General features: G+C 47.3%; 2 long non-coding RNA genes across 3 annotated transcripts; one reads left to right on the top strand and one right to left on the bottom strand.

Annotated features, from left to right (window-relative positions):
* Positions 1-3,849: 3,849 nt before the first annotated feature.
* Positions 3,850-5,278, bottom strand: LOC141049820 (uncharacterized). The gene is made up of 3 exons (XR_012220450.1): positions 5,010-5,278; positions 4,882-4,928; positions 3,850-4,145 (listed from the first exon to the last, which is right to left on the bottom strand). It is a non-coding gene; the product is annotated as an uncharacterized lncRNA (long non-coding RNA).
* Positions 5,279-11,959: 6,681 nt separating this feature from the next.
* Positions 11,960-13,250, top strand: LOC141049819 (uncharacterized). Of its 2 annotated transcripts, XR_012220449.1 has the most exons (4): positions 11,960-12,067; positions 12,149-12,195; positions 12,934-13,022; positions 13,150-13,250. It is a non-coding gene; the product is annotated as an uncharacterized lncRNA (long non-coding RNA). The 2 variants fall into 2 exon arrangements; XR_012220448.1 differs by having other exon boundaries at positions 12,934-13,250.
* Positions 13,251-15,501: the final 2,251 nt, after the last annotated feature.

Genomic DNA, 15,501 nt, shown 5'->3' with positions numbered 1-15,501 from the left:
GGCAGCCCCGAACAGGTAATTAAGCACCCCCATGTCAACATGCCTCCGGGTATCAGAGGCATGGATCTCTCGCCTTCGTCTCCCACAGTGGGATATGGCAGAAGGTGTTAGGTGTTGGGTTACTGCCACTGCACAGCAGGAATCCAGAGCCTTGCACCCAGCAGTCTCCCATTCTTCTTCGGCCGCAGAGGAGCCTGCTCAGCAGACTCGTCGGTCCAGGAGCTCTGCCCAGACCAGCAGTGTAGGATCGGTTGCTGTTGCCACCTCTGGTTCAGGTTTGACAACGCATGCTGGCCAGCAGCGAGCCACTCCAGGGACTAAGTCCTCCTTTTGCTCTGCTGAGCATGCCCGTGGGACGATCTCTCTTTGGAGATCAGAGGTCACATGCTCAGGTTCTTCTCCAGCTCGGATTGGACCATCTGAAAGGTCAGGAAGGTACCGGAAGGGCGCAGCTATAAAAGAGCAGCATGGCCGTGCGGCCATGCGCTAGTATAGACTCAAATAGTTTGGAGTGTATGATGATGGATGCATGTATCTGGTGACTGACTCATTATGAAACCCCTTCCCTTTTGATACGTATGTTGGTAGGGTTTAGAGTCTGAGTCAGCGCCTGTCAGTGGCTAGTCTATAGGCCACAGTGCATACCAGCCGTCTGCACACTAGCGTCCGATGGTGTCGCCCACTGCAGGGCACTATCGAACCGCGGCAAGTGACAGCCACGCCGGTGCAACGCCTTGTGCAACCTGTGCGCTTACCTGGCCCAACCCAGGGCAAATAGTGGCGTCCACCTGAGTGGCACTGTGCACACTTGCACACGTAATTTATTTAACCCTTGCTGGCCGAGCGCTAACCGTCTAGAGCAGGGGTCCCCAACCGCCGGTCCGCGGCCCAGCACCGGGCCGTTGCAGTGCCCTTGCCGGTCCGCGGACACAAGGGGAGCCAGGGGGCGGTGCAGCAGCTGATACTCACCCTGCATCCCGCGGCGGCTTCATCCCGCGGCGGCTTCATCCAGCGCTGAGCGGTCACGTGCTACCGCTCATTTAAGGTCATGAATATGGACGCCACTCATCTCCCATAGGCGTGGCATCCATATTCATGGACCTTAATGAGCGGTAGCACGTGACCGCTCCGCACAGGAAGAAGCTGAAGCGCCGCGAGATGCAGGGACGTGCAGCGACGGGAAGGAAGTTCAGCGACGTGAGGGTAAGTATGATGGGGAGGATGGGGGAGCCAAGCGGAGCCATAAATATAAGGGAGGGAGAATGGGAGCGGAGCCATATACACAGGGGAGGGAGAATGGGAGCAGAGCCATATATACAAGGGAGGGAGAGTGGGAGCGGAGCCATATACACAGGGGAGGGAGAATGGGAGCGGATCCATATATACAGGGGAGGGAGAGTGGGAGCGGAGCCATATATATAAGGGAGGGAGAGTGGGAGCAGAGCCATATACACAGGGGAGGGAGAGTGGGAGCGGAGCCATATATATAAGGGAGGGAGAGTGGGAGCGGAGCCATATATACAAGGGAGGGAGAGTGGAAGCCGAGCCATATATACAAGGGAGGGAGAGTGGGAGCGGAGCCATATATACAAGGGAGGCCGGGAGAGTGGGAGCGAAGCCATATATACAAGGGAGGGAGAGTGGGAGCGGAGCCATATATATATAAGGGAGGGAGAGTGGGAGCGGAGCCATGCATACAGGATGGGACAGGGGAGCCATGTATACAGGATAGAAGAGTGGGAGCAGAGCCATGCATACAGGATGGGAGGATGGGAGCGGAGCCATGTATACAGGATGGGAGAGTGGGAGCAGAGCCATGTATACAGGATGGGAGAGTGGGAGCAGAGCCATGTATACAGGATGGGACAGGGGAGCCATGCATACAACAGGGGGAGCCACACAGAGCTGGACGGGGGGGACCACACATACATTTTCTGATGATTAGAAAATAATCAGCATGTACAGTACTCCAGTACAATTGTTCTTAAGTGCTCAATGCTCCATTTCCTTGTAGGTTCCAATCATCATTAGCAGTGACGGTCATCAGTAGAAGTAGCCCAGTGCTCCCACTGAAACAGAGAAACAAGCCCTGTGCTCCCACTCATTCAAAACCTATGGTGAGTTGAGTCACATTAAAAATGTTATAATTAAATGATAAATATGCACTGCTAAACTACAACCGCGTCCATAGCCCCGCCCCCTTATGACCAAAGCCCCGCCCCTGTCACACCTCCATCCCCGCCCTGCCGGGCCATGGAAGAATGGTCTTGGTTCAAGCCGGTCCCTGGTGCAAAAAAGGTTGGGGACCACTGGTCTAGAGGGACTTCAGTCCTGCGGTCTAAGGGCTGAGTTCTGTGACTATACACTAGCGCTCACACTGCCGAGCTCTGTGAGCAATAACAGCCTACGACATTTATTATTTTGCGGTTGTGCGGCTGTGAGATAACAGAGTCCGCCTCTGTACACATTGGGTGAGGTTAACCCTGTGTGTTCCATTATTATTTATACCACCATATCGCGTCCGCCATTACCGAGCAGCAGTTAACACCTCTGCACGGTGGACCCCGGGCTGCGAATGCACCTAAACACCATCTTTACTATTTGGTGCGCTCCGCCAGCCCGTAACAGAAGGCTGAGGGGAGCCCTCCAGACGTACAGTAGGGCTGCTGCTGTTGCCTGGTTCTTCAAGGCTACCAGGTTCTGGTGCAGCTGCTGGGACAGGTCCTGGTAAAGGAACTAATGCAGGTCCTTGTGCTGGTGCAAGTGGAGCTTGGGGGTTGCAGCTGTAAGGCTCAAAAGAGGGGCCAGCCATATCTTCACCTCCCCCGACCGGGTCTATAATGGCCTCAGAATCCGACCCTGTCTCCCTCTCAGTGAGGTTGGACTGAGTTCTGTTAGGAAATGTAATCAAAATAAAAAATGGTTGGAGATCTGACCCTAAACACCATATGTGTTATGTGGTGTGATGTCTGTACTTACCGTCTGGAATCCATAATAGGAGCCAAAAAAGCAAGGCGGTCAAAATATATGTACTTTCGTTTTGTCGGTGCTGCAGCCCCACTCCTGGCCCGCTGCTGACATTTCTGCCGGTACTAGTCACGGATGCTGCGTCAGCATCTCATCACATCTTCAACTGCAATGTGACAGAAAAATTGCTAATTGCATTGTTGAAATTTCCAAAAACACTTTATAAACATTTATCATAGTCATGTGGCTTAGTAGGGTGTCAGTTAAAAACACAGATTCTCACTTACAAACAATGATCCCAAAATACACATTATAGGATTTTAGGGGCTACTGGGAAAATTTCAAATTTCTTGCATTTAAGATGATTGTTAAAAAATTAGCTAACTTACTAATTTGTTGCTGCTCCTCACGTGGACATTCCACAAAGTCAGGAAACATCTGCCCACAGATGCGCCTCCATGCTGCCTCTTTTCTGGCCCAGTCAGAATAATGTGCATCCCTTTGGTCCCAAAGTTCGGGCCTTTCCTGGACCAAAATGATGAGCATCTCTACATTAATGTGGGTAGACATGCTGCTGGACTCTGTGGAAGTGTTCTTCCGGGATGTCTGGCGTGCTTTTTGAGCTAATTAGCATGTCTATGCTTCCTGATAATGGCTTGGCCCATTTCCTGTCACCTGGAGAAGTCTTGTGTATTTCTTGCAAGTCACACGAGTGGTCTGTGTGATGCATATTTTTTGCGCACCCATAGATGTTGTGAAGTCTCTCGATTTGACTTCTAAGTCAGAGCTCCCTCTGGTGGTTACTGTGGGTAGTGGGCAATAAAGTAAACCCCGGCACTCAAATGAGGAAAAGAAGGCATGTATTTGCAAAAGTGAATTTATTAATTGACACACTGCAAAGGGAACCTAACCAAAGCAACAGCACCAACGTTTCGGCATAGAGCCTTTCTCAAGGTTGTTGCCTGAAAAGGTGTGAAAATAACAATAGTGAGTGCGATATGTACAAGTGATACATAGAATATTTACATACATATTTACATACACAATAACACAAATAAACATAAGAAGTATAATGCAAATGGAACATACATCACTGGTCAGAGCAGGGAAACATGGGTCTCAAAGGACTACCGGATTATTCGAAGAGAGGTGAGGTTCCATACGGTTTGCAGAGTGTGCTTTTAATCACATGAAAAGAGCGCAGTTAGTACAAATATGAATATAATAACATGAAGCATACCAAGGGAAACAAATTGGATCAACTGGCACAAATAGTGGAACAGCCAAGAATAGTATCCATATCAGTGGAGGATGGTGGGAAGCAAAAAGGAAAGAAAAAAAGAAGAGAGAGAAAGAAGAGAGAGAGAAAAAAGAAAAGAGGGAGGAAAGGGAAAAGCAGGGAGCAAGGGGAAGGGAACGAGAAGGAGAAAGAGGAAGGGAAAGAGAGGGAGGGGGAAAAAAGAAAAAAGAAAGAGAGAAGGGAAAGAAAAGGGAGAGAAAGAGAGAGAGAAGGAGAGAAAAAAAAGGGAGAGGGGGGAGAAAGGAAAGAAAAGAAGAGGAAGAGAAAAAGAGAGAGTGAGGGAGGGAAAGAAAGGGAGAGGGAGAAGGACACGGGGAAGTGAGAGAGAAAAAAGGAAAAGAAAAAAAGAAGAAGAAAAGAAAAAAAGAAAAAGGAATGAAATCAAAAAACAAAGAGAAAAGGCATAAAAGAGGGAGAGAAGAGAAAAGATAGAGCAACCGAGAGAAAGAGGTAGAGTAAAAGGTAGAAGTAAGGAGAAGAGAGGAAGAGAAAGAGAACAGAGAAGAGAGAAGAGAAGGAAAAAAAAGAAGAAACAGAAGAGAAAGGAGGGGAGGGGGGAGGGGAGAAGAACACAGCGAGGGAGTACAATTGACAGCATCAGAGAGGCTACATACCATGGGTGAGAGATGTGATAAGGTCACTATGGAGAGTGAATGGACGCCTGGAAGGAAAAAACAGCATGGTGAAGCGGACCAATACATAGACCAAGTAGAAGCCAAGAGTAGCCGGGCAGCAGCGCTACCTGCAGTAGAGGTCCAGGACAAGCGCGGGTGGCGAGGGGAGCTGCTGCAGCGGCGTGGTGTAACGGGCCGAACGGCGCCATTATAAGGAAGCCAGCCATGTACAGGGGGGAGCGCACTTCCGGGAACGCAAGGTCTGTGACGTGCATGGTCACATGACCAGGGACGGCCAGTGAGAGCAGGGAAGTGCTGTATCCCGGGTTACCAGCTGAGGGGCGTGTGGGGGGTGTGCCACTAGGAGAATACAGGGAAACAGTGTGGATCAGTTGTGTGAGATCTGAAAGGGAAAAAAAACACAGGGAGTTAGTACTGTGGATGGAAAAGGAGACATAAGAAAAAATGAATACATGGGTATAAACAGATACAAATATGCGCATATACAGATATGCAAGACAATAAGAGCAGAGAATGCAATGACATACTATAAGTCAAAAATAACTCAAGGTGAGCATGCAAGCGTACATTAATGTACAGTAAGGGTCAAATAGGAAAATAAGCAAATCGATTGAGCATAGTGGATAGATAAATCAATGGAGGGCCTCATATTCCCTATTGAGCCCTAATGGCTCTAAGGTTTGGAGGGTATGGATCCAGAACGCCTCGCGTTCTCTGAGTGTTTTAATCCTATTTCCGCCACGGCGGGGTTGGTCAACATGCTCAATCACATGAAATCTGAGCTGCGGAATGGTGTGGCCAGCGGCACTAAAATGAGCTGGGATGGGTAAGGTAGTCAATTTACAGCGAATAGTGGATTTGTGCTTGTTAATGCGGTCACGGATATGCTGGGTGGTCTCACCAACATACCCGAGACCGCAGGGGCATTTAATCAGATAAATTACATAATTTGAATCACAAGTAAAATATCCAGGGATCGGGAACTTCTTCCCAGTACGTGGATGTGTGAAAAACTCGCCTTTGGTAATATGAGAGCACTGAAGACAGTGCAAGCAGGGGAAAGTACCCTTGCATTGGCATGAAAAGAAAGTCTGTTTGGCAGTTGGCTTAGAGGGGCCAATGTTGGCTCTGACTAGGGAGTCCCTAAGGTTCTGGGGGCGTTTATGGCAAATCAGGGGCCAGGAGACAAATTCTGGGACAGAAGGATAGGCTTGATGTAGTAAAGGCCAATGCTTGAAGATGACACCATTAATGAGAGGACTGAACGGGTGGTATGTGCTCACAAAGGGAATACGCTCACGGCTCCGTGAGCTGGAAGCCGGAGTAGGGGGCGAAGGTCTAACATACGGCGGATAGCCCCTTGCTGAAAATTTAGTGTCCATGTCGGTATGTCGTGCCTCCCTAATAGAGGGATCTGATACGATCCGGTCGATACGGCAGTGTTGGGAGTGGGGTAAGGACCTCTTGATGTGCCGAGGGTGGCAGCTCGAGTATAGAAGAAGACTATTTCTGTCCGTAGGCTTAGTGTATAGGTCTGTCGAGAGAGTATGATCAGGATTAATGATAGCTGATGTGTCAAGAAAATTAATGGAATGGTCACTATAGTGGAGGGTGAATGAAATATTGTTAGTGGCGTTATTGATATCGGAGAAAAAAGAGTTCAATGATATGGCGTCACCTGTCCAAATGAGGAAAATATCGTCAATGTAACGTTTCCATAGTATCACCTGGCTACCAAAAAGGGGATGGGAATAGATATGACTGTGCTCAAAGTGGTCCATGTAAATATTTGCATAGGGGGGCGCGACGTTGGATCCCATCGCAGTCCCCCTACACTGCAGGTAAAACTGGTCCTCAAAGAGAAAGAAATTCTGGGTAAGGACCACCTCGAGCATGTCAAGACAGAACTCCTTTTTTGAAGAAGAAAAATCGGTGTGGGTATCAAGGAACCTGTCGACAGCGTGAATGCCTTCATGGTGGTCGATGCTCGTATATAGGCTCGAGACATCTAGGGTTACCAACAGACAGTTGGCAGGGACACTCGGAATGGATCTGATTATAGACAAAAAGTGGTTAGTGTCCTTCAGATATGAGGGAATTTTGGAGATGTGTGGAGTAAATATTTTCTCAAGGGTAATTGAAATAGGTGATAATAAAGAATCGGTGGACGCGACTATGGGACGACCGGGTGGGGAGGTCAAATTTTTGTGAATCTTAGGTAACGTGTAAAAGACGGGAGTGATGGGATGGTTGTTGATCAAAAAGTCACTGAGTTTGTCGTCAATGACGGCATTCTGCTTGTACATTGTCACTTTCTCCTGTATGAGGGTGGAAATGTGAGATGTGGGATCACGGGATAGTGGACGATAGGTATTGGTGTCACCAAGTTGCTGGCGGATCTCCTTAATATAGAAGGTTCTGTCAAGGACCACAATAGCCCCACCTTTATCGGCTGGTTTGATAATGATGTTCTTATAATTTTTGAGTGAGGCCAAGGCTCTGCGTTCATCAGGGGTCATATTGTTTTTTAAATGAAAAGTGCCCTTACCGATGTCGGTGGTAATGGCGCGGACGTCCCTAGAGACTAGACTGATGAATGTCTCAACGGGGTGGTAACAGCGAGGGGGTTGATAGCTACTAGGAATCCTGAGGTTGAGACCCGCGAGTGTGAACCCCATGGGGGATGAGGGTGTCACGGAAGCAACTAAAGGTCGGTCAGTATCAGAGGTTTTGTTGTAAAAATGTGCCTTCAGGCGGAGATTTCTGAAGAATCTGTTAAGGTCGTGTTCTAAATTAAAGGTGCTGAAGGCGGGGGTGGGGCAAAAGGAAAGACCCTTCTGTAAGACCTGGGTCTCAAGGGGGGAGAGGGTCTGACTGGAAATGTTGTAGACAATGTTGTCCCTACCTGGGAGCGGGTGGTAACTCGGTCTGAGCGTCCCCTGGTGCTTACGACCCCTCCTCGTCTGTTTTTTTCCGGGGCGTCTCGGGCCTAAAAAAGATTGAGAATCTGTGGAGAAAAGGTCGCTGTCGGACCCAGAGGAAAAACCGCCTCCACGGCGAGAGTTGCGGGATGGAGCGGACGAGTGCCATCGGTAGATACGATTCTTCAGATAGTCTTCTTGGTCCCGCAAGAATTTATCGCGTTTGCGTATCTGTAACGTGTCCCTGTATTCAAAAAGCGTGGATTTGCACTTGTTCTTAAGCTCTTCAGCGTCTGGGAAAGTTGTGTCTCTATGTTCTTGATGTTCGTGTCAATGCTGATGAGCTCCCTTTGCAGGTAGTCAATTGTAAGGAGAATAATATCGAAGGAACTTTTGTTGAGAATGCTCTCAAAAGACTTACAATACTCAGAATTATCTGAGAATAGCGTGGGCCGCAGAGAGACTCTAAGTCCCCTCGGTATTCTCTGGGTTTTATGATATTCAGGCAAAGTAGCTGCGTGTAATTCAAGGGCTGTGTTCCTCTTAATTTCCCTCAAATAGTCACGGGTACGGATCTCGTCTGAAGGAACAGTGAGGAACTGCGTCCTTGTGGTCACCTTGGACAGGATACTAGCGGCTTGTTCATCATTAAAGGAGAGAACAGGTGCCGACATGGGACTAGTAGGTACAGTGGGGGCACTGGAAAAAACAGTAGTACGAGAGTATATAAATTCCAGGCTCTACCACACACTGAAGGTGCTCTGGGGGTAAAGAATCATAAGTAGGCAATAAAGTAAACCCTGGCACTCAAATGAGGAAAAGAAGGAATGTATATGCAAAAGTGAATTTATTAATTGACACACTGCAAAGGGAACCTAACCAAAGCAACAGCACCAACGTTTCGGCATAGAGCCTTTCTCAGGGTTGTTGCCTGAAAAGGTGTGAAAATAACAATAGTGAGTGCGATATGTACAAGTCATACATAGAATATTTACATACATATTTACACCCAGCATATCCGTGACCGCATTAACAAGCACAAATCCACTATTCACTGTAAATTGACTACCTTACCCATCCCAGCTCATTTTAGTGCCGCTGGCCACACCATTCCGCAGCTCAGATTTCAATGCCACAGCCTTTGAAGAGCTTAAGAACAAGTGCAAATCCACGCTTTCTGAATACAGGGACACGTTACAGATACGCAAACGCGATAAATTCTTGCGGGACCAAGAAGACTATCTGAAGAATCATATCTACCGATGGCACTCGTCCGCTCCATCCCGCAACTCTCGCCGTGGAGGCAGTTTTTCCTCTGGGTCCGACAGCGACCATTTCTCCACAGATTCTCAATCTTTTTTAGGCCCGAGATGCCCCGGAAAAAAACAGACGAGGAGGGGTCGTAAGCACCAGGGGACGCTCAGACCGAGTTACCACCCGCTCCCAGGTAGGGACAACATTGTCTACAACATTTCCAGTCAGACCCTCTCCCCCCTTGAGACCCAGGCCTTACAGAAGGGTCTTTCCTTTTGCCCCACCCCCGCCTTCAGCACCTTTAATTTAGAACACGACCTTAACAGATTCTTCAGAAATCTCCGCCTGAAGGCACATTTTTACAACAAAACCTCTGATACTGACCGACCTTTAGTTGCTTCCGTGACACCCTCATCCCCCATGGGGTTCACACTCGCGGGTCTCAACCTCAGGATTCCTAGTAGCTATCAACCCCCTCGCTGTTACCACCCCGTTGAGACATTCATCAGTCTAGTCTCTAGGGACGTCCGCGCCATTACCACCGACATCGGTAAGGGCACTTTTCATTTAAAAAACAATATGACCCCTGATGAACGCAGAGCCTTGGCCTCACTCAAAAATTATAAGAACATCATTATCAAACCAGCCGATAAAGGTGGGGCTATTGTGGTCCTTGACAGAACCTTCTATATTAAGGAGATCCGCCAGCAACTTGGTGACACCAATACCTATCGTCCACTATCCCGTGATCCCACATCTCACATTTCCACCCTCATACAGGAGAAAGTGACAATGAACAAGCAGAATGCCGTCATTGACGACAAACTCAGTGACTTTTTGATCAACAACCATCCCATCACTCCCGTCTTTTACACGTTACCTAAGATTCACAAAAGTTTGACCTCCCCACCCGGTCGTCCCATAGTCGCGTCCACCGATTCTTTATTATCACCTATTTCAATTACCCTTGAGAAAATATTTACTCCACACATCTCCAAAATTCCCTCATATCTGAAGGACACTAACCACTTTTTGTCTATAATCAGATCCATTCCGAGTGTCCCTGCCAACTGTCTGTTGGTAACCCTAGATGTCTCGAGCCTATATACGAGCATCGACCACCATGAAGGCATTCACGCTGTCGACAGGTTCCTTGATACCCACACCAATTTTTCTTCTTCAAAAAAGGAGTTCTGTCTTGACATGCTCGAGGTGGTCCTTACCCAGAATTTCTTTCTCTTTGAGGACCAGTTTTACCTGCAGTGTAGGGGGACTGCGATGGGATCCAACATCGCGCCCCCTATGCAAAGATTTACATGGACCACTTTGAGCACAGTCATATCTATTCCCATCCCCTTTTTGGTAGCCAGGTGACACTATGGAAATGTTACATTGACGATATTTTCCTCATTTGGACAGGTGACGCCATATCATTGAACTCTTTTTTCTCCGATATCAATAACGCCACTAACAATATTTCATTCACCCTCCACTATAGTGACCATTCCATTAATTTTCTTGACACTTCAGTTATCATTAATCCTGATCATACTCTCTCGACAGACCTATACACTAAGCCTACGGACAGAAATAGTCTTCTTCTACACTCGAGCTGCCACCCTCGGCACATCAAGAGGTCCTTACCCCACTCCCAACACTGCCGTATCGACCGGATCGTATCAGATCTCTCTATTAGGGAGGCACGACATACCGACATGGACACTAAATTTTCAGCAAGGGGCTATCCGCCGTATGTTAGACCTTCGCCCCCTACTCCGGCTTCCAGCTCACGGAGCCATGAGCGTATTCCCTTTGTGAGCACATACCACCCGTTCAGTCCTCTCATTAATGGTGTCATCTTCAAGCATTGGCCTTTACTACATCAAGCCTATCCTTCTGTCCCAGAATTTGTCTCCCGGCCCCTGATTTGCCATAAACGCCCCCAGAACCTTAGGGACTCCCTAGTCAGAGCCGACATTGGCCCCTCTAAGCCAACTGCCAAACAGACTTTCTTTTCATGCCAACGCAAGGGTACTTTCCCCTGCTTGCACTGTCTTCAGTGCTCTCATATTACCAAAGGCGAGTTTTTCATACATCCACGTACTGGGAAGAAGTTCCCGATCCCTGGATATTTTACTTGTGATTCAAATTATGTAATTTATCTGATTAAATGCCCCTGCGGTCTCGGGTATGTTGGTGAGACCACCCAGCATATCCGTGACCGCATTAACAAGCACAAATCCACTATTCGCTGTAAATTGACTACCTTACCCATCCCAGCTCATTTTAGTGCCGCTGGCCACACCATTCCGCAGCTCAGATTTCAAGTGATTGAGCATGTTGACCAACCCCGCTGTGGCGGAAATAGGATTAAAACACTCAGAGAACGCGAGGTGTTCTGGATCTATACCCTCCAAACCTTAGAGCCATTAGGGCTCAATAGGGAATATGAGGCCCTCCATTGATTTATCTATCCACTATGCTCAATCGATTTGCTTATTTTCCTATTTGACCCTTACTGTACATTAATGTACACTTGCATGCTCACCTTGAGTTATTTTTGACTTATAGTATGTCATTGCATTCTCTGCTCTTATTGTCTTGCATATCTGTATATGCGCATATTTGTATCTGTTTATACCCATGTATTCATTTTTTCTTATGTCTCCTTTTCCATCCACAGTACTAACCCCCTGTGTTTTTTTTCCCTTTCAGATCTCACACAACTGATCCACACTGTTTCCCTGTATTCTCCTAGTGGCACACCCCCCACACGCCGCTCAGGTGGTAACCCGGGATACAGCACTTCCCTGCTCTCACTGGCCGTCCCTGGTCATGTGACCATGCACATCACAGACCTTGCGTTCCCAGAAGTGCCCTCCCCCCTGTACATGGCTGGCTTCCTTATAATGGCGCCGTTCGGCCCGTTACACCACGCCGCTGCAGCCGCTCCCCTCGCCACCCGCGCTTGTCCTGGACCTCTACTGCAGGTAGCGCTGCTGCCCGGCTACTCTTGGCTTCTACTTGGTCTATGTATTGGTCCGCTTCACCATGCTGTTTTTTCCTTCCAGGCGTCCATTCACTCTCCATAGTGACCTTATCACATCTCTCACCCATGGTATGTAGCCTCTCTGATGCTGTCAATTGTACTCCCTCGCTGTGTTCTTCTCCCCTCCCCCCTCCCCTCCTTTCTCTTCTGTTTCTTCTTTTTTTTCCTTCTCTTCTCTCTTCTCTGTTCTCTTTCTCTTCCTCTCTTCTCCTTACTTCTACCTTTTACTCTACCTCTTTCTCTCGGTTGCTCTATCTTTTCTCTTCTCTCCCTCTTTTCTGTCTTTTCTCTTTGTTTTTCGATTTCATTCCTTTTTCTTTTTTTCTTTTCTTCTTCTTTTTTTCTTTTCCTTTTTTCTCTCTCACTTCCCCGTGTCCTTCTCCCTCTCCCTTTCTTTCCCTCCCTCACTCTCTCTTTTTCTCTTCCTCTTCTTTTCCTTCCTTTCTCCCCCCTCTCCCTTTTTTTTCTCTCCTTCTCTCTCTCTCTTTCTCTCCCTTTTCTTTCCCTTCTCTCTTTCTTTTTTTCCTCCTCCCTCTCTTTCCCTTCCTCTTTCTCCTTCTCGTTCCCTTCCCCTTGCTCCCTGCTTTTCCCTTTCCTCCCTCTCTCTCTTTTCTTTTTTCTCTCTCTCTTCTTTCTCTCTCTTCTTTTTTTCTTTCCTTTTTGCTTCCCACCATCCTCCACTGATATGGATACTATCCTTGGCTGTTCCACTATTTGTGCCAGTTGATCCAATTTGTTTCCCTTGGTACGCTTCATGTTATTATATTCATATTTGTACTAACTGCGCTCTTTTCATGTGATTTAAAGCACACTCTGCAAACCGTATGGAACCTCACCTCTCTTCGAATAATCCGGTAGTCCTTTGAGACCCATGTTTCCCTGCTCTGACCAGTGATGTATGTTCCATTTGCATTATACTTCTTATGTTTATTTGTGTTATTGTGTATGTAAATATGTATGTAAATATTCTATGTATCACTTGTACATATCGCACTCACTATTGTTATTTTCACACCTTTTCAGGCAACAACCTTGAGAAAGGCTCTATGCCGAAACGTTGGTGCTGTTGCTTTGGTTAGGTTCCCTTTGCAGTGTGTCAATTAATAAATTCACTTTTGCATATACATTCCTTCTTTTCCTCATTTGAGTGCCGGGGTCTACTTTATTGCCTACTTATGATTCTTTACCCCCAGAGCACCTTCAGTGTGTGGTAGAGCCTGGAATTTATATACTCTCGTACTGTGGGTAGTGGAGCTGGCCGAAATCTGCCACCTGACGACGATGATTGGAAATCAGGGGTTACTGACTGGAGTATTTAAGTGAGCAGGCTTCCTTCAGTGGCTGCTGGTGATTAGTTTCTTCCTGTGCATTCTGAGGTCTGCTGTCTCCTGCCTGATCCTGCATTTTTCAGTTAAGTTGTTCATTTGCTAATCCTTTGCATCTGATCTGATTTTGCCTCTTTCTGCTTTGCTGTGAGGGTTCAGCGAGCTCCCTGCTGGGGCTGTGCTGGACCCCGCTCCATATATTACAGTTTGTGTCACTTTGTTCTGTCCCCTGTTATATTAGTCTCTTTTGCTTTGCTGCCAGTTCACACCAGAAGGCTGATATAGTGGGGGAGAGGTCGTGAGACCTAAGTGTTTTTTGTGCATCAGACGGGTCGGATTTTTTAGGCTTTTTGCATGTTTGCAGACAGTGTCTTTCCTTTCCTATCCTATCTAGCCAGTTTGGGCCCCATCATTTGCTCAGTCTATTTTCTGCCTGCGTTTGTGTCTCATCTTGTCTCATCAAAAATATATGTTTGGGGGCTATCTATTCCTTTGGGGTTCTACTCCAGGGCAGTTTAGATTTCACCTGTCTTGCTTTAGGCTTAGTTAGTTCTCCGGCTGTGTCGAGGTGTTTAGGGAATCGTAGGTACGCCCCATGGCTATTGCTAGTTGTGTTGTTAGGATTAGGGTCTGCAATCCGCTAAGTTACCAACCTTTCTGGTTTCCTGGTGGCCTAGCCTATTCCTGTCATCCTCCTCGGTGACCAGTTCATAACACATAGACTTGCATTGGTGTATTTTGGCTGTAATATGCGGACAATCGCAGCTGGCCCATAGAGAAACATTGGTGTGAGTGTAATGCGTTGTTTATACGCCTCTCAGAAGCTTGAACAAAATGTCGGGGGGCCGAGCATGGACCGGGCTGCCAGCATGCTCGGGCCCCCCTTTTTGCTCCTAATCACCGGGCCCCATAGAGTAGTAAGGGCAGTAATGCCCTGATGGCGGCCATGTCAGTTGGCATTACTATTCTTAAAGGGCCATTACAAAACAGTGTATACTGTTATTGCCTATGCATTGAGTGGCTGGGCTGCCAAAAATTAGGACGCACCCCAACACCTCTTTCACAACACGCACAGGAGGGCCTCCTGAAAAAAATGTTCTCATTATCAGAAAGTGGGTCTCCCATAATGTTTGCCTATGCATTGAATGCAAGGGCTGCCATGTCAGAAATTTACATGCACCCCAATAAGCCTTTGAACCCACGAACTGGAAGGCCACAGGAAATCCATGCTCACATTATTCTTTTGGTACTGTCTTTATTTTTATTTTTTATTTACTGTCATACTGTTAGCCTATGCACTGAATGCAAGGCCCGCCCTGCACCAAAGTTACATGCACCTCAGTAAGCCTTTGAAGCCATGTACTGGATGGCCACAGGGAAACCAAGTTCACATTATTCTTTTGATACTGCCAGACTGTTAGCCTTTGCATTGAATGCAAGGCCCACCTTGTCACAAAGTTACGCGCATCCCAATAAATCTTTGATCCCACATACTGGATGGACACAGGAAAACCAAGTTCACATTCTTTTGGTACTGCCATACTATTAGCCTATCCATTGAATGCAAGTCCTGCCCTGCCACAAAGTCACATGCACCCCAATAAGCCTTTGCACCCATGAACTGGATGGCCACAGGGAAACCAAGTTCACATTATTCTTTTGGTACTACCATAATGTTAGCCTATGCATTGAATGCAAGGCCCACTTTGTCTCAAAGTTACACACACCCCAATAACCCTTTGAAATGATGTACTGGATGGCCACAGGAAAACCATGCTCACAATATTCTTTTGGTACTTACTCCCATACCGGTAGCCTATGCATTGAATGCAAGGCTCGCCCTGCACCAAGTTACATGCACCCCAATAAGCCTTTGAACCCATGTACTGGATAGCCACAGGAAAACAAAGTTCACATTATACATTTTGTTCTTCCACACTGTTAGCCTATGCATTGAATGCAAGTCCTGCCCTGCACCAAAGTTACATGCACCCCAATAACCCTTTGAAATGACGTAATGAATGACCACAGGAAAACCAAGTTCACATTA

This window comes from Dendrobates tinctorius, unplaced genomic scaffold (genome assembly GCF_039654945.1).
Source record: "Dendrobates tinctorius isolate UK_male_01 unplaced genomic scaffold, ASM3965494v1 ptg000150l, whole genome shotgun sequence".
In the NCBI taxonomy this organism is placed as follows: Eukaryota; Metazoa; Chordata; class Amphibia; order Anura; family Dendrobatidae; genus Dendrobates; species Dendrobates tinctorius.
Note: the sequence above shows the minus strand (reverse complement) of the source record. Positions and strands in the feature narration are given on the sequence as shown.